Raw genomic sequence first — 8,928 nt, forward strand, 5'->3', positions numbered from 1 at the left:
GTATGCATCTCTTAGTTCTGTTATTTATTTTCTTATATGTTGTACCATGTGAACGAGAGATCACAACCATGTATTTCTCTACCAGCTGCATGAACAAAAAGTTGTTGCCTTAAAACTAATTGTGATCTAATGTATTACGAGATCAAACTGTTGTGATAAGCCATAATGTAATCGCATGTAATCGATACATTCTGTAACGTAACAAATTATTACCAGTTTTCACCTTGCAATGAAAACGTAGCTTGGCGTGGAGCCGGGCTGCTGGGTTGAGCCAGCGGTAAACTTCACTAATGCTGCGTGCAATACGTTACACATACACTCTATGAATCTGAGGAGTACTATTAAATATTAGTCGATATTTTTCATACTTAGTGTACCAAATTCACCGGCCGCGGTGGTCTAGCGGTTCTAGGCGCGCAGTCCGGAACCGCGCGACTGCTACGGTCGCAGGTTCGAATCCTGCCTCGGGCATGGATGTGTGTGATGTCCTTAAGTTAGTTAGGTTTAAGCAGTTCTAAGTTCTAGGGGACTGATGACCACAGTAGTTAATTCCCATAGTGCTCAGAGCCATTTTTGTACCAAATTCTATGGATAACAGAACCATACTGCTAAAATTTCAATTCAATAACTTCAACACTTTCAGAGATATAAATTTTTACCTAAAACAGATGATAACTGTGTTTGTGAAATTGATTTACGGACTGTAATCTATTCATCCATAGTATCAACTACAACCAGGCGAATAGGTTAATATAATTTTCTTTAGTTTCATAGATATCTGACGTATGCAAGCGCGAGAAAGTTGTGCAGTAGGGAAATTTGTGACGTGTGTCCGAGTGAGCTGGATTTTGTACAGGGCAGCCAGAAGCAGCATTGAGTTTTAAATTTATAAGTAATTTATTTTGTGGAAAGGAATCGTATTTTATTTTCATTAAATTTTATCTAGTTTCGGAATTACGAGATCTCTAGTCTAAATTACTCGTGGTAATCCGATGGGTGACATTAGAAATACCGCGCGTATAGAAGCGATCGAGATCATATGATTGGCCGCATAACATACTAGCCGCTCGTTTGAGTACGACTTTGTGTGTCAGATCTATCGGTCGAGATAATCGAATTGCGCTGATCAGATTTGTACCAAAACCAAGAAATCAGCACGTTTGATCGGTTCTCGCGTAACTGATGAAAGTTTGAGCTTTATGAGTCATTTATTGTAGGAGATTTCGCATGTGAACATTTAAAGTCGTACATATACTCAGCGTGTAGTGTTTCGTGCAAATTACGAGACGTTATGGGGAGCACTTCTGTAGCAGAAGACTACTGAACGACTGACTGTATTAACTCGCAAATAGTCGTGGGTCTGTGACTTTACGACATTTGTATGGATCTGAGCACTATGCGACTTACCTTCTGAGGTCATCAGTCGCATAGAACTTAGAACTAATTAAACCTAACTAACCTAAGGACATCACACACATCCGCGCCAGAGGCAGGATTCGAACCTGCGACCGCAGCGGTCGCTCGGCTCCAGACTGTAACGCCTAGAACCGCACGGCCACTCGGGCCGGCACGACATTTAAAACATCGGGACGGACTAAATATCTTCTGGCTGCTTTTGGGTGTGAACTTGTTACAGAGACAGTCAGTAACATTGTTAATTAGTGTCGGGATATTAAATATGGACTTGATAGCCATTTTTCTTGTTTTAAAGACTATAAACGAACTGAAAAGAAACTTTAGAATTTTTTCAAACCAGTCATGCAAGAATCCCGAACGATCGATAGTTTAACTAACTTTCACATACTACCCATGGCCTTTGCGTGGTAGATATTTAGTCGAATTTTCATCATCGCTGCTTTTGTCGGCTAAACCAGTATCAGTGAAGGGGCAGACAACCTGAAGCCTATCCAGGTAGCTGGATTGATTGTTTAAAGGATAGTGAGGGTGCAACCCGGCCCGCCGCAGTTCGTAGTCTGAGTACCAGGCAGCAGTGCCACAACGCTGCTGGCTACAACTACTGCCAGAATGGCATGTTCTCGTAATATACTAATGTGCCAAACTTCCTGGCAGATTAAACTGTGTGCCGGACCGAGACTCGAACTCAAGACCTTTGCCTCTCGCGGGCAAGTGCTCTACCAACTGAGCTACCCGTGCACGACTCACGCACCGTCCTCACAGCTTTAATTCCGCCAGTACCTTGTCTACTACCTTCCAAACTTCACAGAAGCTCTCCTGTGAACGTTGCAGAACTAGCACTCCTGGAAGAAAGGATATTGCGGAGACATGGCTTAGCCACAGCCTGGGTGATGTTTCTAGAATGAAATTTTCACTCTACAGCGGAGTGTGCGCTGATATGAAACTTCCTGGCAGATTAAAACTGTGTGCCGGACCGAGACTCGAAATGGGGACATTTGTCTTTCACGGGCAAGTGCTCTACCAACTGAGGAACCCGTGCACGACTCACGCCCCATCCTCACAGCTTTAATTCCGCCAGTACGTCTCCTACCTTACAAGCTTCACGGAAGCTCTCCTGCGAACCTTACAGAAATAGCAAGGAAGTTTCATATCAGCGCACACTCCGCTGTAGAGCGAAAATTTCATTCTAGAAACATCACCCAGGCTGTGGCTAAGCCATGTCTCCGCAATATCCTTTCTTCCAGGATTGCTAGTTCTGCAAGTTTCGCAGGAGACCTTCTGTGAAGTTTGGAAGGTAGGAGACGAAGTACTGGCGGAATTAAAGCTGTGAGGACGGGGCGTGAGTGGTGCACGGGTAGCTCAGTTGGTAGAGCACTTGCCCGCGAAAGACAAAGGTCCCGATTTCGAGTCTCGGTCCAGTACACAGTTTTAATCTGCCAGGAAGTTTCATATCAGCGCACACTCCGCTGTAGAGTGAAAATTTCATACTAATGTGTGTTTCCGATAGACACTAGAAAGTACAGACGGGAAGCACAGAGCCTAGCGAAGAGTATTTGAAGGACTTAGAAAATAGCCCACAGGGAAAAGCCCTTTCCGTAGATAGGCAGGTTTTCCCGTAAAGATGATTGAGGCCCAAAGGAAATGAGTACCTTGGTCTCTTAAGCCTGGAAGATGTGGCGAGTGCTACTCACATTTCCCTCAATATACCGCAGTGACGAAGTCTGACACCCCTACTGTAATCCCACACTTGCCGCCGAGTCGTTCTCATGGCCTGGTTCCACACCTGCTCCCATCCTCAGGGCTAGGGTGGGGCGGAGGGCCCATGTGGGCGGCGCAGGGCGAAGGGACGCCCGGATCGCCGCAGCCGGGCCTGCCCTAAGGAGGAGGAGCGGCGAAGTGTCATTATTACCACCCCTGGCGTTTAATCAAAGCGCGCCAGCGGGGGCGCCTGTGTTTGTCTGGTCACGCCCGCAGTGGGGGCCTGTCCTCCGCTCTGTCAATACCGCCACACTGTAATTGGAAGCGAGCGGGTCGCGGGTCGTTAAAAATAACAACTTTTGTTGGCCGACGAGGGTGGCTACCCGGGCGGACATTTCCTGCGACGTGAGGAGCCCTTCCCATCCCATTCCACCGGACTCAGCTGTCCTCTGCAATCTGGCTGCGGGAAGCGTGGGTCGTTTGTCCGGCAATCTACTTCACACTCGGAGCTGCCGCACATAACTCACCGCAAGCAAACGGTCTGCTGTGTACGTGTAAATTAAACCCATCGTCCTGCGTGAATCCCAAATACTGTAGACAGCTGTAAACAGGGACATCCGTCCTTCAACAACCAACACGGCAGGATGAATTTTCCTCGCTGTCCTGATAGTAAGAGTTAAATTTCTGTCTACCTGCTACGGTGTTAGACACGTGGCAGCATTTACTCCTCAGCCGCCATCAGTGAAACAAAAATATTCTGGTTCATTACGAGATGAACAAACGTAGGCTAACAGCGACATAATTCACCTTCACTATTACAGTTTAAACAAAATAAAGTAATCAGTGAAGTTACGGTGCAGCATCCCAGCGACGAAGAGTTATCAGAGAAGCTTGATTTGGTCAAGAATGGGGAAGGAAATTGGCTGTGTTTTCCACAAAGGAACCATCGCGGTATTTGCGTTAAGAGGACTACAATCTCGATGGTGTGACGCGAATCAGAAACCGCTCCATCCAAACATACACCCATCTCACTCAATGCCTTGTACAATGATCACTCTGTACTTCTTACATGAAGAAATCTCAGTATCTTGCAAACCAAAAAGAATGACTATTTCGAGCACAAAAGTACACATAGCTGCATGTAGTGCTGATTTTCTGGAAAAAAGTTTCAGTGGTGCTCTGAGTGACCTGTCAATATCTGACATTTACAAATTATTGCTGCAAGAAATAATATAGCACACACATTAAAGAAAGCAGATAACTGAGACTGATATTATATATCTAGCTTTAAGAATAATAGAGATATCTCATAGATGAACCTGGTTAATTAAAGCAGGATCCAAATCGGCATCAGAATATCACTGTCGTCTCTCCTACTTCCTAACTTTTGCTGTTTGCAGCCAGTTTAAGACATAACACTCCACTCTCTCACTTTAACAACAATGTCAGTCAGATTAACGCTTATATATTAGGTCATGATCTCGATGTTCCCCGCTACTACATTTGCTATCTGGGGTTAACGACTTTTTACATGAGAAAATTGTTCATGTAACTGCATGTGTAACCTGTAGAGAACTGGCACCGGAGGCTCCATAGTGGAGGTGACGGAGAACAGGGAGAGAAATGAGCTGGGGCCATAAATGCAGAGTACAACGACCTGACTGTGCGAGCAATTCTGGGAAGCAGCACTCAGTGGATTGTAGCTGCAGAGGGACTTCTGACAAAAGTACTCTCCTCCTTCCACTTAGGGTCGGAGAGGAGGGCGCTAGTTCACAAAACGCTTTGCTGGTCCAGGTGGCAAACCATCACGAAGGCAGCCAGTTGGCGGAAAGTGGGTGGAGGAAGCCATTTAAGAGAGGCTGCTGTAAACTGAGCCTTTATGCAAGCAGTGGTCATAAAACTCTGTGCATTCTGACGTTAGAAGCTGGGACGATACGAACAGAGCAGCTAGTGCATGTGTTTAGTGGAGGCGAGACTGTAAGACCTCTGACTCCAGGAAGTTGTCCAGTTATTTTAGCGAGCGGCAAAAACATATGTTTGAAAAATATATATTTGACAGGTACAGCTGTCTGGAAAGCTTAACAGGAATTGGTTGGCTCGTTAAGATATGATGTCTCCATAAATAAGGGACTATGGTCCCGCCTGGGTAGATGTTTTTTGCCAAAACATGGCCACGCTTACCGTGAGAACGACGCCTCCTTGGTCTAAAATCTCCTTCTTTCAGACAAGAGAAATTTGGAGTAGCTGTTTGGCTCCTCTCAGGATTTGCAAAGTGGAGGCTTGCTCCCCTAGCATTGGAACCACGGTGCTTTGTCTGTATTGGCCACCAGGCCAATAGAACAGTCAAAAGGGCAGATTCAAGGGCTAGAGGATAGTTGAAATAGGGACATATAATGAAAATTGTAAATTTTAACATATTATCTAAGAGCATAAGCGATATATCGATTACAAAGATGTTCGTGTGAAAGAACGTTGCGAGGCAGAGTATGTGAAGCAAAGAGCTTATGTTGGTGCAATGTAATAAAATAAAATAAATTATTATTTTGTGACTATTAGTGTAATGTAATAAAATAAAATATGAGCCGTGACTTATACAAAAAAGAAACACACATTAATGCAATGTCTCAGTATAAACGAGAAATAACTAATGTAGGAATATTATTAACAGTGTAATATGGTGTTTAATTTAGCCCGACGTGTATAAGCACTCAGTAAACTAGCTCAGTTCTCAGGGTAGTTACGTAATCGTCTATAATTAATTGTCCTTTTCTTAATTATCCAGCACTAGGCTCGTGAGAAGTCGTGTGCTTATAGCACCAGAGAATATTTGCCAAGTCTGTTCGATGTACACTACTGTATTACGTAACTTAATGTTGTGGTTTCGTCTCGATTCCCCAATATAAGATGACAAGAGTAGCATCTACAAATGAAATCTTATAATGGAACTGGAATCCTGTGACCAGATCTTTTCTGCCTGGGATGTTATCTCGTTATATAAAGAAAATCTGTAAGTAAAATTGTTAGATTATTAGTAGCTGCCTCCGGTCTCGTGGACTCAGAAATAAAGTTAATTGTCCTAACCGACGGCACGTCTCGTAGATGAGCTAAAAGAAAACTGTTGAAGATTTCTCTAAGATGGCGCCTAACAGTGAAAATTCTTTGTTAAGGCCCATATCTACTCAAGACAGTCTAGTTATCAGACTAACAATAGATTGACCACATACACAAAATTCTTTTGACAAAATATTCATTTCTCGGGTTTTAAGTACAACTTACATTATCAGCTGGTACAGCAAAATGAGCTTTACACAAGAACGTCCTCTTAGGTCCGAATCCAAGCAAATAAGATAAGCGAAAGACAAAGGAAAGATAGTTCATGCATAGAAGTGCAAGAGTCCATGGAATAACATGTCCATTGTAGTTCTCTTCTTCTTTGCCGTACTTGTCGATTATTTATAAAATTTATCGTAATATTTAGTTTACAATTTTTTAAAACCACGTCCACCCAGGAGAAACAGTACATTGGGTTGCACAGTAGTAGGCAGTTGTTGCTCGGAAGTAGCAGGAGCAGCGCGCCAGAGGCTGGAAATATCCGTAGCGATGTTCCGGAGTGGGCAGTCGCCTAGTATTAAACATTCAGTGTAATAATTTCAGTGTTGTGTATTAATGATTTATAGAAGAAATAAGGTTCAAGTAAAATTAAATAAGAAAATGCTACAAATATTATCATGAAATTTTGATGAAGAATCTTTCTACAAATCGTTACGTCGATCTACAATAAGGTAATCGGTATTCACATATTTATGCGCTTTTGCTGTACAAATTTGAATGGGGCCAGCTTTGTATGTAACCACAAGTTTTTCATTGTATTGTTTTGTAAATATCATTTGTTTGCGTAAATGTAATTTTTATGATATGCCTTAACAACTGCAAGTCAGTTTCACAGTATACTAAGATTTTCAAGTAAGACATTATTGTCATTCTCCTCAGTCTTGTTTCGCCTCCCAATTCCAAGTTGTTTTTATTTAAACGAATTCTAAATGTGTCTCAGTCAAATATCTTGCATTTTTGATTTTACTACAGTAGTTGGTTGAGTAAGTGCTGAGAGCAAAACAGTGCGTTATCCAAGGTGACATCAATACGAGGTAGGAAATTTATTTCACACAGTTTATGGATTTTCGCACAGGGACCACTTTTGTACTTACTCTGATTTACAGGGATGTATTAATATCGAATAGATCTGGATGTACTTACCTCTAATTTGTCATTATGGTCCACAGGTTTTGATTAGTTTGGACCTACTGGTATTTCTTTCTTGCTGGTAGACAGACTGTTTTAAGCAGGGTCAGGTAAATGTACAGATACACGTAATCACATACGCAGTCAAAACACCAATTGGTATAACTGTTCTTTGTTAGACACAAACATCATATCTTACTTTAGACATAAACGTTACATAGTTCGATTGGCTTGTGCAATGTGGGGGAGTTTCGTTTTTGATAATACGGCTCCCGTAACAAGGCTTAGTGGAAACTGATTGTGCTTCTTTGCCCTGCTTCGTCTTCTAGTCCTCTTCTGGTGAGCAACCACAGGTATTTCCCTAGTGGGTGACACTTGTGATCTGTATCTTGTGGCAGACTAAGAGCCAATGACAGTTTCCAACTGTGGAAACTACATACTACTACCGACAGTGGAAGTACATATCATCTCGGACATATTGGATCAGAGTCGGCCTAAAACCTGGTACTTAAGGAAGGCAGGATTGGGTTACGACTGTGGACGTGGCCCGAATCAGTTACTATTGGTTTTATTTGCAATTTCACTAATTTATTTTAATAAATAATTTTGTAAAACAAGCCAATGAGGTCGCAATCAGACTTTTAAGGCACATAACCACAATCACCGCTGAAGGCGTTTAACGCGAAAAATGGCAGTTATTTAAAATTTAACATATACATAAAATACAGACAGCAAATAATTTTGGAAAACAAGCCAATGTGGTCGCAATCAGAATTTTAAGGCAAGTAACCACTATCACTACTAAGGCCTTTAACGCCCAAAATGGCAATTATTAAAGAAATTTAACAAACATACATAAAATACAGACAGCAAATAATTTTGGAAACCAACCAATGTCGTCGCAACCAGAGTTCTAAAGCAAGTAACCACAATCACGGCTGAAGGCCTTTAACACCAAAATGGCAATTATAAAAGAAAAAAAAAAAAAACAGAAAACTAAACAAACATACTGTCAAGCGGCGAATGGCACAGGAAAAGTTAATTTTTAAAAAACAAACAACAGATCACCAAACAGCTGAGACAAATGATGGTAATATAATAATAAACCAAAACACAAGGGCCAGTGACAGTGGTGCTCCAGGAATCCACCTCTGAGTAAGTCGCACCAAAAACACTTTCGCGAGCGAAGAGAAAGGCAGCCAAGAGTTGCATTCAGATCACAAGATAGTAACTCGCACTAGTGGCAGTCTAACGGGCGACTGATGATAATCTTGGTGAGGCTACCTGACATCCAACAAAACAAATGCAAGATGTAAAATTACGCCAAAGCTGGACCTGGCGGTCTGGGCTCTGCCCACAGAGTGCTGTGCTTAGAGCAGCCGGAACAAGAAGGAATGAGTATCACTAAGGTAGAAGAACGCCAAAAATGGTTCAAATGGCTCTGAGCACTAAGGGACTTCTAAGGTCATCAGTCCCCTAGAACTTAGAACTACTTAAACCTAACTAACCTAAGAACATCACACACACCCATGCCCGAGGCAGGATTCGAACCTGCGACCGTAGCGGTCGCGCAGT

This window comes from Schistocerca serialis, chromosome 2 (genome assembly GCF_023864345.2).
Source record: "Schistocerca serialis cubense isolate TAMUIC-IGC-003099 chromosome 2, iqSchSeri2.2, whole genome shotgun sequence".
NCBI lineage: Eukaryota > Metazoa > Arthropoda > Insecta > Orthoptera > Acrididae > Schistocerca > Schistocerca serialis.